The 16112-nt window shown below is 38.2% G+C and overlaps 1 long non-coding RNA gene across 1 annotated transcript in view; it reads left to right on the top strand.

Annotated features, from left to right (window-relative positions):
- Window positions 1-1419, top strand: part of LOC149749505 (uncharacterized) — a 51680-nt gene extending 50261 nt beyond the window's left edge. The window contains exon 4 of the long non-coding RNA XR_016392591.1: window positions 32-1419. This is a non-coding gene — a long non-coding RNA (uncharacterized LOC149749505). The remainder of the gene's footprint in view (window positions 1-31) is intronic.
- Window positions 1420-16112: the final 14693 nt, after the last annotated feature.

Here is a 16112-nt window from a genome sequence, read left to right as displayed (position 1 = left end):
TAAAGGTACTGTACTACTCTACTCTATACAGCACTGCACAGTAAAGTACACAAAAGCACGACTACTTGTAGAGGATGCACGCACGTGGGAATGTACGCCAGACACATGAACTAACTTATGTGATTGGACGTGAGAATGCACGTTTGCATCTTTGAAAGTTTGCAACCTGAAGGTTCGTATGTAGGGGACTTACTGTATTTTCTCCAAGTGTTTTTTATTTGATATGGGAAAAAGTCATCTCCAGCATCGTTTAGGTGATTTAGAGGACACCATCAAGGTGCTTCTGACAATGCAAAAATTACTCATGAAAGGCATTAAAAAAAATCTTAAAAATGAGATGTGTAATTTTGCCTGACCATTGTATGTGTTCTCTTTAGGTAATATTTCTCTTCACATATGATTTCCTTTCAGATGTTTGAGTAGTTTTCCCCCCAACTTTATTGATGAATAATTAACAAATATGATTGTTTACATTTAAATTGTACTATGTGATGATTTGATATATTTTTGAAGAGGAGCAGAATTTACCACCTCAAAATATGCCTCTTTGGCATAATGATTATTTTAAAGAAGGCCTGAAAAATGAGTATGTTACCCTTTTGTAAGACACATTTCTATTTCTGAGTAGAAGTTACCCCCAATCCTATCCAACATCTCCTTTTGTCTTTAGCTGGAAATGTTACTTAAGATAGTGACTTGGACCATTTCAAAGAGTTATTCAGTTTTCCTGGGTATTTTCCATGTATACAGGAGGTATACATGTTATTAAACCTCTGTTTGTTTTTGTACTGTTAATCTATTCTTTATTATAGTGGGTGTCTCAGCCAAGATCCTTGTAGGATAGAGGGAAAATTATTCTTTCCCCTCACACTTCTAATGACTAATCTACTGGCTCTGAGTTTGGGGGCTCTAACAAGCATTCTCTACGAAGGGAAATAAGATTAAAGCAGGTTGAGAAATGAAACACTTGGAACTTTGAGTCTCAGTGTTATGCTAGGTTACTATGTCTGCTTCCCATCAATGTTTTCTTCCCTAGAAATCATTCAGCTTCTCCCAGAGCATTTCTATAGCCAACATCATGGGGTCCACAAGATTATTCTTTCCCTTTTGAATTTTCTTGGTGTTTTATCAAAAATCAATTGACTATAAATGTGAGGGTTTATTTCTAGACTCTCAATTATTTCCATTGATCTATATGTCTATTCTTATGCTAATACCACATTGTATTGAGTACTGTAGCTTTATAGTAAGTTTTTAAATTAAAAGTGTGAGTCCTCCAACTCTGTTCTTGTTCTTTTATTTTTTAACATCTTTATTGGAGTATAATTGCTTTACAATGGTGTGTTAGTTTCTGTTGTACAGCAAAGTGAATAAGCTATACATATACATATAACCCCATATTTCCTCCATCTTGCATCTCCCTCCCACCCTCCCTATCCCACCCCTCTAGGTGATCAGAAACCACCGAGTTGATCTCCCTGTGCTATGTGGCTGCTTCCAACTAGCTATCTATTTTGCATTTGGTAGTGTATATATGTCCATGTCACGCTCTCACTTCATCCCAGCTTACCCTTCCCCCTCCCTGTATCCTCAAGTCCATTCTCTACATCTGTGTCTGTATTCCTGTCCTGCCCCTAACTTCTACAGAACCATATTTTTTTTTATATGTGTCAGCATACTGTATTTGTTTTTCTCTTTCTGACTTACTTCACTCTGTATGACAGTCTCTAGGTCCATCCACCTCACTACAAATAACTCAATTTTTTTTCTTTTTATAGCTGAATAATATTCCATTGTATATATGTGCCACATCTTCTTTATCCATTCATCTGTCAGTGGACACTTAGGTTACTTCCATGTCCTGGCTATTGTAAATAGAGCTGCAATGAACATTGTGGTACATGACACTTTTTGAATTATGGTTTTCTCAGGGTATATGCCCAGTAGTGGGATTTCTGTGTCATATGGTAGTTCTATTTTTAGTTTTTTAAGGAACCTCCATACTGTTCTCCATAGTGGCTATATCAATTTACATTCCCACCAACAGTGCAAGAGTGTTCCCTTTTCTCCACACCCTCTCCAACTTATTGTTTGTAGATTTTTTGATGATGGCCATTCTGACTGGTGTGAGGTGATACCTCATTGTAGTTTTGATTTGCGCTTCTGATTAGTGACATTGAGAATCCTTTCATGTGTTTGTTGACAATCTGTATATCTTCTTTGGAGATATGTCTATTTAGGTCTTCTGCCTATTTCTGGATTGGGTTGTTTGTTTTTTGATATTCAGCTGCATGAGCTGCTTGTATATTTTGGAGATTAATCCTTTGTCAGTTGCTTCATTTGCAAATATTTTCTCCCATTCTGAGGGTTGTATTTTCATCTTGATTATGGTTTCCTTTGCTGTACAAAAGCTTTTAAGTTTCATTAGGTCCCATTTGTTTATTTTTGTTTTTATTTCCATTACTCTAGGAGGTGGGTCAAAAAGGATCTTCCTGTGATTTATGTCATAAAGTGTTCTGCCTATGTTTTCCTCTAAGAGTTTTATAGTGGCTGGCCTAACATTTAGGTCTTTAATCCATTTTGAGTTTATTTTTGTGTATGGTGTTAAGGAGTGTTCTAATTTCATTCTTTTACATGTAACTGTTCAGTTTTCCCAGCACCACTTATTGAAGAGGCTGTCTTTTCTCCATTGTATATTCTTACCTCCTTTACCAAAAATAAGGTGACCATATGTGTGTGGGTTTATCTCTGGGCTTTCTATCCTGTTCCATTGATCTATATTTCTGTGTTTGTGCCAGTACCATACTGTCTTGATTACTGTAGCTTTGTAGTATAGTCTGAAGTCTTGGAGCCTGAGTCCTCCAGCTCTGTTTTTCTTTCTCAAGATTGCTTTGGCTATTCGGGGTCTTTTGTGTTTCCATACAAATTGTGAATTTTTTAATTCTAGTTCTGTGAAAAATGCCTTTGGTAGTTTAATAGGATTCCATGGAATCTGTAGATTGCTCTGGGTAGTAGAGTCATTTTCACATGGTTGATTCTTCCAATCCAAGAACATAGTATATCTCTTCATCTGTTGGTATCATCTTTAATTTCTTTCATCAGTGTCTTATAGTTTTCTGCATACAGGTCTTTTGTAGATTAATTCCTAGGTATTTTATTCTTTTTGTTGCAATGGTAAATGGGAGTGTTTCCTTAATTTCTCTTAAAGATGTTTCATCATTAGTGTATAGGAATGCAAGAGATTTCTGTGCATTAATTTTGTATGCTGCTACTTTACTAAATTCCTTGATTAGCTCCAGTAGTTTTCTGGTAGCATCTTTAGGATTCTCTATGTGTAGTATCATGTCATCTGCCAACAGTGACAGCTTTACTTCTTTTCTGATTTTGATTCCTTTTATTTCTTTTTCTTCTCTGATTGCTGTGGCTAAAAGTTCCAAAACTGTGTTGAATAATAATGGTGAGAGTGAGCAATCTTATCTTGTTCCTTATCTTAGAGGAAATGGTTTCAATTTTTCAGCATTGAGAATGATGTTGGCTGTGGGTTTGTCATATATGGCCTTTATTATGTTGAGGTAGGTTCCCTCTATGCCTACTTTCTGGAGAGTTTTTATCATAAATGGATGTTGAAATTTATCAAAAGCGTTTTCTGCATCTATTGAGATGATCATATGGTTTTTATCCTTCAATCTGTTAATATGGTGTATCACATTGATTGATTTGCGTATACTGAAGAATCCTTGAATTCCTGGGATAAACCCCACTGATCATGGTGTATGATCCTTTTAATGTGCTGCTGGATTCTGTTTGCTAGTATTATGTTGAAGATTTTTGCATCTATGTTCATCAGTGATATTGGTCTGTAGTTATCTTTCTTTGTGACATCTTTGTCTGGTTTTGGTATCAGGGCGATGGTGGCCTCATAGAATGAGTTTGGGAGTGTTCATCCCTCTGCTATATTTTGGAAGAGTTTGAGAAGGATAAGTGTTAGCTCTTCTCTAAATGTTTCATAGAATTCGCCTGTGAAGCCATCTGGTCCTAGGCTTTTGTTTGGTGAAGATTTATAATCACAGTTTCAATTTCAGTTCTTGTGATTGGTCTGTTTATATTTTCTATTTCTTCCTGGTTCAGTCTCAGAATGTTGTGCTTTTCTAAGAATTTGTCCATTTCTTCCAGGTTGTCCATTTTATTGGCATAGAGTTGCTTGTAGTAATCCCTCATGATCCTTTTTATTTCTGCAGTGTCAGTTGTTACTTCTCCTTTTTCATTTCTAATTCTGTTGATTTGAGTCTTCTCCCTTTATCTTTTTTATGATGAGTCTGGCTAATGGTTTATCAATTGTGTTTATCTTCTCAAAGAACCAACTTTTTGTTTTATTGATCTTTGCTATTGTTTCCTTCATTTCTGATCTGATCTTTGTGATTCCTTTCCTTTTGCTAACACTGGGATTTTTTTTGTTCTTCTTTCTCTAATTGCTGTAGGTGTAAGGTTAGGTTGTTTATTTGAGATGTTTCTTGTTTCTTGAGGTAGTATTGTATTGCTATAAACTTCCCTCTTAGAACTGCTGTTGCTGCAACCCATAGGTTTTGGGTCATTGTGTTTTCATTGTCATTTGTTTCCAGGTATTTTTTGATTTCCTCTTTGATTTCTTCAGAGATCTCTTCTTTATTTAGTCGTGTAGTGTTTAGCCTTCATGTGTTTGTATTTTTTACAGATTTTTTCCTGTAATTGACATGTAGTCTCATAGTGTTGTGGTTGGAAAAGATACTTCATAGAATTTCAATTTTTTTTAATTTACCAAGGCTTCATTTGTGACCTAAGATATGATCTATCCTGGAGAATGTTCTATGAGCACTTGAGAAGAAAGTGTATTCTGTTGTTTTTGGATGGAATGTCCTATAAATATCAATTGAGTCCATCTTGCTTAATGTATCAGTTAAAGCTTGTGTCTCATTATTTATTTTCATTTTGGATGATCTGTCCATTGGTGCAAGTCGGGTGTTAAAGTCCCCTACTATGATTGTGTTACTGTCAATTTCCCCTTTTATGTCCATTAGCATTTGCCTTATGTATTGAGGTGCTCCTATGTTGAGTGCATAAATATTTACAATTGTTATATCTTCTTCTTGGATTGATCCCTTGATCATTATGTAGTATCCCTCTTTGTCTCTTGTAATAGTCTTTATTTTAAAGTCCATTTTGTCTGATATGAGAATTGCCACTCCAACTTTCTTTGATCTCCATTTGCATGGAATATTTTTTCCATCCCCTCACTTTCAGTCTGTATGTTTCCCTAGGTCTAAAGTGGGTCTCTTATAGACAACATATATATGGGTCTTGTTTTTGTATCCATTCAGCCAGACTATGTCTTTTGGTTGGAGCATATAATCCATTTACCTTTAAGGTAATTATCGATATGTATGTTCCTATTACCATTTTCTTAATTGTTTTTGGTTTGTTATTGTAGGTCGTTTCCTTCTCTTGTGTTTTCTGCCTAGAGAAGTTCCTTTAGCATTTGTAGTAAAGCTGATTTGGTGGTGGTGCTGTATTCTCTAGCTTTTGCTTGTCTGTAAAGGTTTTAATTTCTCCATCGAATCTGAATGAGATCATTGCTGGGTAGAGAATCTTGGTTGTAGGTTTTTCTCTTTCCTCACTTTAAATATGTCCTGCTACTCCCTTCTGGCTTGCAGAGTTTCTGCTGTAAGATCAGCTGTTAACTTTATGGGGATTCCCTTGTATGTTATTTGTTGTTTTTCCCTTGCTGCTTTTAATATTTTTTCTTTGTATTTAATTTTTGATAGTTTGATTAATATGTGTCTTGGGGTGTTTCTCCTTGGATTTATCCTGTGTGGGACTCTCTGCACTTCCTGGACTTGATTGACTATTTCCTTTCCCATGTTAGGGAAGTTTTCAACTATAATCTCTTGAAATATTTTCTCAGTCCTTTTCTTTTTCTGTTCTTCTTTTGGGATCCCTATAATTCAAATGTTGGTACATTTAACGTTGTCCCAGAGGTCTCTGAGACTGTCCTCAATTCTTTTCATTATTTTTTCTTTGTTGTGGTCTGTGGTAGTCATTTCTACAATTTTATCTTCCAGGTCACTTATCCGTTCTTCTGCCTCAGTTATTCTGCTATTGATTCCTTCTAGAGAATTTTTAATTTCATTTATTGTGTTGTTTATCATTGTTTGTTTGCTCTTCAGTTCTTCTAGTTCCTTGTTAAATGTTTCTTGTATTTTCTCCATTCTATTTCCAAGATTTTGGATCATCCTTACTCTCATTACTCAGTTCTTTTTCAGGAAGACTGCCTATTTCCTCATTTGTTTGGTCTGGTGGGTTTTTGCCTTGCTCCTCTTCTGCTGTGTGTTTCTCTGTCTTTTCATTTTGCTTAACTTACTGTGTTTGGGGTCTCCTTTTTGCAGGCTGCACGTTCATAGTTCCCGTTGTTTTTCATGTCTGCCCCAGTGAGTAAGGTTGGTTCAGTGGTTTGTGTAGGCTTCCTGGTGGAGGGGACTGTTGCCTGTGTTCTGGTGGATGAGGCTGGATCTTGTCTTTCTTGTGGGCAGGACCACTTCTTGTGGTGTGTTTTGGGGTGTCTGTGATCTTATGATTTTAGGCAGCCTCTCTGCTAATGGGTGGGGCTGTGTTCCTGTGTTGCTAGTTGTTTGGCATAGGGTGTCCAGCATTGTTGTTTGCTGTTCGTTGAGTGGAGCTGGGTCTTAGCGTTGAGATCGAGCTCTCTGGGAGAGCTTTTGTCATTTGATATTACGTGGAGCTGGGAGGTCTCTTGTGGACCAGTGTCCTGAACTTGGCTCTCCCACATCAGAGGCACAGGCCTGATGCTCAGCTGGAGCACCAAGATCCTTTCAGCCACACGGCCAAATTCACAAAGCCAGACAGGAGAAGTGCTGGAAGTAACTTCTATGCCTGTGGCTCTGCTTAACCAGGTTAATACATCCTGATTGGATGCTGTTCTCCAAAAGTGGTGGAGAACCTAGGAAAACTTTGTTCTTTTTCTAGATTGTTTGGCTCTTCAGGCTCTTTTGTATTTCCAAATGAATTTTATGATGTGCTTGTCAATTTCTGCAAAAATGCCAGCTGGAATTGGGTAGGGATTGCATTGAATCTGTACATCAATCTGGGAAGTATTAAGTCTCCTGATCCATGAACATGGGATATCTTATGTTTTGTTTAAGTCTTCTTTGTTTCAACAGTATTTTCTGGTTTTCAGAGTATAAGTTTTGTATTCCTTTTATTAGGTATTTTTCTAAGAATTTTATTTTTTATGCTATTATAAATGGAATTTTTCTCAATTTCATATTGTTCATTGCAACTAGCAAAACACTGGTGTATAATGCTTTTTATATTTCACTGTATTTGGTTTGCTAGTGTTTTGCTGAGGATTTTTGTGTCTCTGTTCATATGAGGTATTTGTCTTTAGTTTTCTTTTCTTCAGATATCTTTGTCTGGTTTTGATGTCAGCTATTATTTCTTTTGAAATAAACCTACATGGAGGTGATGGGAGTTGAGGATTCCCTTAAATGATAAAAAAAAGAGATTTGATAGACCTGGGAATGAGAGAGTGATGTGTAACTGTTAATGTTATTGTTCTCACATGAAATTCATTAGAGTAAACAGGCCTTCTTTGAATCATCATGGGTTAATTTGTATATTTCCAGTCTCCTTTCCACCAGAATACCTGCAGTAAGCCATGACTTGGAATAACAGCTTTATAGCAGTGCAGTGACTATCAGTGGCCAAATCTAAAAATAAACCTTTCCTGGGCATATGGAAAACAATATTTTCTTCTTAGATATATATCATTATAAGAACTCATATGTTTCCTTTTCTTTTATCCTTCTTTCTCTTCCTCTTACCTCTCTCCCTACTGTTATCCTTTCATTTTTCTTTTCTTTTCTTCTTTCTTTCTTTCTTTCTTTCTTTCTTCTTAGTTACTTCAAAAAAATAGCAGCAGAATACTCCATGGTGATTTAATAAACTGATCATTTTTAATGTTGGTTTATAATACTGTCATCCTTTTCTTGAAACATGTAATTATTAGCTGAAATATATTTCACACATTATTTTTATGTGAATTTTTCTTTACATAAGGGCTTTTCTGAGGATTCTATTAGATAATCCCGTAATTGTCACAAACATTAATAATAGATTAGCATAATTCTTAGGATCGGTAGAGCTAATGTCTTTGAGAGCAGCTATGTAATGAAAAGCACTGTTCTTATATGATTTTCTCAGATTTACCCTTTAGATTAAATAAGTACCTCCTCAGAGAAGCTGAAGGCATGTACTTTGCTAATGAGTCATTTATGAGAAATCAGGGCAGCCTTTACTTAACCAACTACCTGAAAACAAGAATACCTGAAATTATAATTATGGAGAAACTGATCCTTGGAAACCAAATAAAAATCAATATGAAGAAGAAGTATTTTTCACTTTCCATGTTGGATGACCCTAGTAAGTGCTAAATAATTGTTGGATGGTTGGGATGGATAGAAAGCAGCTAGTTGTTTATCTACCATCTGTCATTAACATCCTCACTGGCATTATTTTAGCTAAATCAAACTATAAAAAAAAAACTTGATATTTAAATGCATTCAACACACACTTGACTTCAGAGGCCTGCAAAACCTAAAATATGTTTAACATTTGGCGACAAGTTTGAGATTAAAACAATATAATATGATATTACAGTCCTAATTACCTGCTTTGAGTCCAAATCCTGAGCCCCAGAAAAATATAATAAAACCAATTAAATATGCAACCCTTTCAGAGTTAAAATTGAGTTGAGAGAGAGGAAAAAAAGAGGGAAGATTTCTTTCTTGAACTAGAAAATATGTGTAAACATTGCTACATTTTGAGGATAAAATACTGATCATTGACTATAATTAATAAGAAGCACTTAAAGTAATACTGGTTTGGGCCTAGTAGAAGTTGGTTTAAATTATCACAGATAAGTTTAAAGGCTTTTATGTACAGCATTTTCATGTAATTTTGTCAAGGTTAAAGCATCCAATAGTAGAAAAGGGAACCCTCTTGCACTGTTGGTGTGAATGTAAACTGATACAGCCACTATGGAGAACAATATGGAGGTTCCTTAAATAACTAAAAATAGAATTACCATATGACCCAGCAGTCCCACTACTGGGCATATACCCAGAGAAAACCATAATTAAAAAAGACACATGCACCCCACTGTTCATTGCAGCACTATTTACAATAGCCAGGACATGGAAGCAACCTAAGTGTCCATAGACAGATAAATGTTTAAAGAAGATGTGGTACATATATACAATAGAATATTACTCAGCCATAAGGCATGAAATTGGGTCATTTATAGAGACGTGGATGGACCTAGAGACTGTCATACAGAGTGAAGTAAGTCAGAAAGAGAAAACAAATATTAACGCATACATGTGGAACGTAGAAAAATGGTACAGATGAATCTTGTTTGCAAGGAAGAAATAGAGACACAGATATAGAAAACTAACATATGGTCACCAAGGAGGGAAAGCGGGAGGGGGAGGGATGAATTGGGAGATTGGGATTGACACATATATACACTAATATGTATAAAATAGATAACTAATAAGAACCTGCTGTATAAAAAAAAAATTCAATTCAAAGAAAAAAACCTCCAATAGTTAATTATGTGAATGCTTAAATATCTTTCTAGAACTTTGGAAAAATCTATGACCCTGAGTACTAGGAGTGTTCTCTAAGCTTAATTAATGGGATTTAGAGCTTCATTTTGAGACTTATTGATATGAACAATTAATTAATTTTTAAAGTCTGACCTTGACCATAATAGCAAAAGAACACTGGCTAAAAGTGAAAAAAAAAAAAAAAAAGTGTCAACTGCAGAGGCCTTAAATTGTCCTCAGTAAACTAGGTCTTTAAAGGCAATCTTCATAATGAGCTGCTGCTCTTTATAAACTATCTTTTTTTCTTTCCGTTAAAATTTGTATTGATTACACAATGTTGTTTTTTAAAAAATATTTGTGGGTAGCATTAATTTCTCTCTGCATAGAATGGATAAGAGCCAGTGGTCCTGGTCTTTATTGAATTGCTGACCTGTGATGATTCACCTGCAGCTTGTTTTCAGGACCCTCTAACTTTCAAAGCTGGGGTTCCTTAACCTGCGTCTCTCGGTTCCTCAGATCCTGGGGCCTTCCTGTCTTGAGCACCAGGTGTGCCAGGAACATGAGGGCCCCGTTCCAGTGCCAGCTCATCTTGCCCTGGCTGGGCTCTGACCCCTCACCCGGTTTTAGTGACTGGGCCTTTGACATCTTCCCTTGTGACCTGTGATCCAATCTTCTCTTCAATGTCTGAGTTGCATCCCGTCTTCTCTTATATGTTCTTATCCCAGAAATCAGAGGGCCATTCCTGTGCCCTGTGGTTGGTGCCCACTCCCTCCTGCTCCATATCCAGACACTGACCTGCTGCATCCCCCCATCCCCCAACCGGCCCTCTCTCTCTTGGAGTCTGATTGGGACCCTCACCATGGCCTTCATGGTTGGAGGATGTACAACTGGTGTTGGGACCAGCCTGGCCCTCAGCCACTTGAATCCTAGTTAGGGGAATACAGTGAATTTTGTTATGACTCATAATTTTTCTTCTGCCTGAGTACGAACTGGGCGGGGATGCCATGTAGATCACAAACAAATTGGCACCATGGAAGATTTGGGAGCCACACCAGAAAGTCAGCACTGAAGCCAGCGAGCCGAGGGCCCTGGAACCTGCATCATCAGTGTAGGGCACATGCCTCCCCAGTGGATGCCGGCTGGGGCTTTCCTGCCCCTTGAATATTTGGTTCCTTATTTCAGACTCCTAAGTCCATGGCCTTGGAAGTCCTCAGCTCTCCCCACAATTTCTGTTACTTAATGTCTCAGCTTATGCTCATGAAGTCCTATCTATACTCAGGTAGAACGTGTTGTCTCACTGTCAAACAAACACAAATTCAGTGCCTTTACTCATTTCTGTATTTAAAAACTAAACTACAGCAAGTATCACATACGTTTGGAAGCTATTGTTGAAGGTTCGGTGGTCACAGGGTCGCAGGGAAGGAGTTTATTGAGAAGTAGATGGCTTTCTGTCATCTCCCCAGCTTCCCCTCTCTCCCAACCACTCTTTTTTCCCTCTTCTTTTTCCTTCTGCCAGGAAGGCACTGAAACTACCCTCCCTCCCAAAGAGTCTTTTCTTCTCTTGTCTGACTCCTTGATCCAACCGACCCTCAAATCCTGGTTGGAGGGGTCTCATGTCATTACAGTTCAAGGTGTAACTCAAGAAAGCCAGTGCACCTCCAAAAAGCCCTGGTGTGAATCATAGCTTGTCCCCCCATCATATATCTCTTCCCTTCTTTTTGTTAGTGCCACACACTCCTATGTGATATATTTACTTCTAAAGGAATCCATCTTGTGACTCTGTATGTGTGTATGTGGGTGTGTGCATACGCGTAGAGCATGGTCCAAATGATATGGGTCCCAGCTACATCAAAATGTAATTTGGCAAAGGACAAGACTTTCATCTTATTTGTATCTTTCCATTTTAAGAAGGTTATTTGTATTAAATGTTGAATACATAATACTATTATAATAAATATATGTATTTGCAAGTAGTAACAATAAAATTAAAACAATATATTACCCACCATCCAGCTTAAACACTAGGACCTTGTTGGAACTTTGATGTCTGCTTTGAACACTCTTCCAACCCACTGTTTTCTGCCTCAGCTACTCTTTGTAATTTTTATTATTCCCTCACTTTCTTTTATCACTTTACCACATAAACATATGGTTACAGTATCTATTAGTTCTGTGTGGTTTGGCCTAGAGATAAATGGAAAGATATTTTCTGTGACTTGCTTTTGTTCCTTACCATTATTTCTAAGAGATTTACCCATATTCATGTATGTAACTAAGGTTTCTTCATCTTCACTGCTACATAGTGATCCTTTGTATTCCTGAATTTCTTGTTATATCATTGACTGACATTTGGGTTGTTTCCATTGTTTTGCTGTTAAAGACAGTGCTTCTATGACCATCTCTCTTCACATCCCCTGGGGCAAAAGTTTCTCCATATCAGGGCTTCCCAATCATGGCAACTGCAGAAAATGGCACCATTTGTATGGCATTGGGAAATAAATAAAGCCATTTGTGATGACCCCAAGGTTGGAAGGGGTCAACATCTTTGTGGACTTGAAGCCTATTCATGGCCCAAGGGTGAGAAGCTGTGATCTTGTGGTGGAGCTGCTGGTTCATTGGCTACATGAAACTTTAACTCTGCTACAGTATTCTAAATTATTGTTGGGAGTCTTTTAGCAAATCTCAGTACTTTAATTACACTTGACCCAGTTAGTTATATTATAAAAACACATACAAGGTGGGATGTTTCTGTTTATTCAAAATAAAAATTTTTTCAGTTGCCCATCACAGTATGATATGGTTTGTATCAAATCTGAAGGTTAGAAGCATATATGAAATTTGAAGAGGCAGAAGGAGACAGATCTGATGATTCCCTGGCTCCAACCCAGTGTACCACCCTCCTAAGTAACACGGAACCCTCACATCCACAAGACAAAGCTCTAATCTTCTATACTTTGGTTGGGCCTCCCTCCCTCTCTCACATCCCTCCTTTCCTCTGACTGGAAAATGACTCTTCGCTGTTCAAAGTCAAGTTGAAAAGTATAGATTTTCCCTTCCCCATCTTCTCCCCAAAGACAGTTATACATTTCTAAACCTTGGAAGCACTGTTTCCACTCCACATTGCTAATCATGCACAGTGTCTGGTGTGACCCTCCCCTCCTTCCTACTAGGCTAGGGGCTCAGTGTGGGTGGGAGGAGAAGGGCAAGACATTAAAGCAGTTAGAACCCCTCAAAATGGCCAGACCCTGTCCTTACTTAGGCTAGAAGAACATAGCCACTCTAACTCCAGACTTGTAGATGAATACACTCCCTTCACCACAGCTCACACATGCAGGTGAGAAGAAATTCTTCCAGGTAACCCATTCCTTCAAACCAGAGGAAATGGTGGACACTAAGGCCAATTCCATATATCTGAAAAGCTTCTAAGTTTGATATTTTAGTAGCAAGAGAAGCTAAACCAGAACATGACCCAAAGTACACTCTCAACAAATGCTCACTAAATGAATAAGTAAGCTAATTAGTATTTGTGTCTGAAGACAAATGGTTGACAGTTCAGGAGGTAAAGGAAGGACAGCATCGCCAGAGTGTTCCGCCTGCAGATCTGGGCAGCATGTGGCCCCTCATGGTCATAACATAGCCATGTTCTTTGTGCATAAGGAAACAAGAAGGACTTCAGTCCTGATCAGAGGTCATGCCAAAGCTGCTCAGCTGTGTTGTGGGGACTCTTGCTGCCAGATGGAGGGGGGCAGTGGGAGAGCATCTGACGCACGAAGGTTTCATTTGTGCAGGAACAGATGGGAAATGGTAGAAGTATGATAACAAGTGAGCAAGCCCAATCAGTCCTGTGCTAAGTTGCCATCACATGCAATGTACACAGCCTTGCTTCTGGAGAGGAAATCCAGTTAATACATTCTAAGCTACAGGATGCCAACCAGTGCATTCAACATGTTTACTTGTCTTGGATATCATCTAATTCTCTAAACATGACCAACCTATTACACATGTGTTACTCATGTGGTTAATAAACAAGCATGGGTAGAGGACACATTATTTACTAGGTTAAGTTCAAGGTAGACAAGAAACATAAGAGGTGGTTCATAACTTTAAGTTGTTTGCAATTACGGTATTGAGGGGTGATTATATCTGGCCATAGAAATTCATTAGGGAATGGTGCAAATTTGTGTTAAAAGTAGCTGTTTAGATGATGGCTAATACACCAGGAACTCAGACAAGGATGAAATTGCTATGAGTTGGAGGAACTGGAAGCAGTGTGATGTGCTGGGAAAAGTATAAGCTTTAGTTCCAGACAAGACTAAGATCATATCCTTCTTTCACCTATTATAAGCTATGTGACACTAGTAATTTTCTAGACCTTTGTAAGTCTCAGTTTCTGTCAAATAAGAATCACAATATCTATTCTTCAATATTTTAAATGAGAATAAAAAGAGGAGATATATATCCAGTGTCTGTCACCCACATGTTTAAGTCCAGACACCTTCCATCTCTTACCCATTGGCTTTTACTGGATTTGTAAGTGTGTGTTGAGTTCTACCGGCAGCACTGTCTCTGCTCACCTGTGTCCTACTGCAGGTTAGTTTCTCCAGGATGTAAACACAGAGATGGAGCTAGGAGCACAAGAGGTTTGGGGGCGACTAACACCTGTGGAAGGAAAGAAAAAGGAAGCAGGACTGGGCAAGGGGAGCCATTAGACCCATCAAAAGGCTCTACCAGCACAATGTGGATCTTCAAGCAGAGTTTTTCTATTGAACTCCAGAAATGGAGAGGACCTTGACGACTGCCTTGCCCAGCCATTGAATGTGGGCACCCCTGAGAAGAACATGCCCTTGGCTACCACCATGTTCCCCAGGCTGAGGGTCTCCCCAAGAATATTTTGACCTTCCTTAAAAATCTGAGGCAGACCCTAAAGGATTTAATAGCTGGAGGCTCTCAGCTAACTACAGTCTTTGCAGCTGAACTAAGAATTGGGGTCCTGACTGATACATCTCCATGCTTGCCTCTAGAATTGTGCAGTTTGTAGAATCTCCCAAACGTACTGCATAGGACTTTGGGTCTTCTAACATATCAGGCTTACTACCTGAGACTGAATTAGAAAATGGAGAATTAGACTAATTATCTAATCATTAATTGTACATAACTTGTAGATCTCTTAATGTTCTCTCATGCTTTAGACATCAGATTTTCTCAACTATGGCTCCACATTACACTTACCTTGACAGCTTTTGGAAAATACCAATGCCCACATTCTACCCTGACCAATTAAATCAGGTCTCTGCAAATGAAGGCAGGACCCAGGCATTTGTAACGTTTTACAGCCCCGAAGTTAGTCTAATGTGCAGCGTGGTAGTAGGTTCACAGTATCTATTTAAGGTTATGACCTATTAGGAGCTACTTTTCAATGTATAGAAAAAAGGACTTCTAGAGTAGAAGAAGGGTTTCTGGCCATGGCATCCTTCTTCTCCTCTTCCTAGCATCATGGCAATGGCTCAAGCACAGTAAGTGCTTCCTGTCGTCCAGGCACTGTGATAAGCGATAAGCACTTTCCATAAAGTAGCTCATGGGGCTTAAGAAAGTAACAGATAGTCAACATGTCTCAAAGCTTCTCCATCACTGACCTTATTGTTAGCACCTTTGATAATATGGACTAAAATCAGTAGCCTCTAGTTGTTTGTCAAAGTACTATCCTAGACCATTTGTGTTAGATTCACCTAGAATTCTTAATAATGATGTTGGTTCCCAAGGCCCAGAGCAAACTTCCTGAATCCCAATCTCAGGGGTTGACCTGGAATTTATATTTCAGCAATCTCCCCAAGTAACATTTATAGGCATTAAAGTTTGAGAAAGAGTATGTTGTACTTATATATCTCTTGTTATGTCCACATTTTCAAATTTCTGTTGCTACCTCACCTCACTTCAAGTTCTCACCACTCAGGTAGTTTTCAGTGGAATTGGCACTAAGAGGGGTGCATGGAAGTTTATGGGCAACTTGTGTACTCTGGATGCCTCAAGTTGTCAAAATAAGTGATAGAATTTTTAATGTAATCATTCTTCTCCTATTCTTTAGTAATAACCAGGAAGATTGAAAATAAAAGATCCACCTTGAGCTTAATGCATGATTTCTGAGGCATACTTCTAGAATTTTAAAATCTTCATGTATTATTTCACTAAACCTTCATTGACGGTCTACAGTGTGCTGAAAAAATAAAAGTATCATGGATGAGAATAAGACTCAGTGCCTGACCTCCAGGAAAGCTCACATCATACAACAAAAGACAGGCACTTTTCCTACAGTTTGACCTGATGCATTATTTTAGTTGAAGTAAGGATAACCTCCAAAGAGCACAGAGATTTGGGAACACTGAAATGGCCGGCGAGGGTCAGAAACGCCCCACAGTGGAGAGGCATGAGAGCTGGCTCTTGGAAGACTAGGAGATG

Source organism: Delphinapterus leucas, chromosome 3 (genome assembly GCF_059928025.1).
Source record: "Delphinapterus leucas isolate spDelLeu-1000000601 "Yukka" chromosome 3, BTC_Dleu_Yukka2, whole genome shotgun sequence".
Classification (NCBI taxonomy): domain Eukaryota; kingdom Metazoa; phylum Chordata; class Mammalia; order Artiodactyla; family Monodontidae; genus Delphinapterus; species Delphinapterus leucas.
Note: the sequence above shows the minus strand (reverse complement) of the source record. Positions and strands in the feature narration are given on the sequence as shown.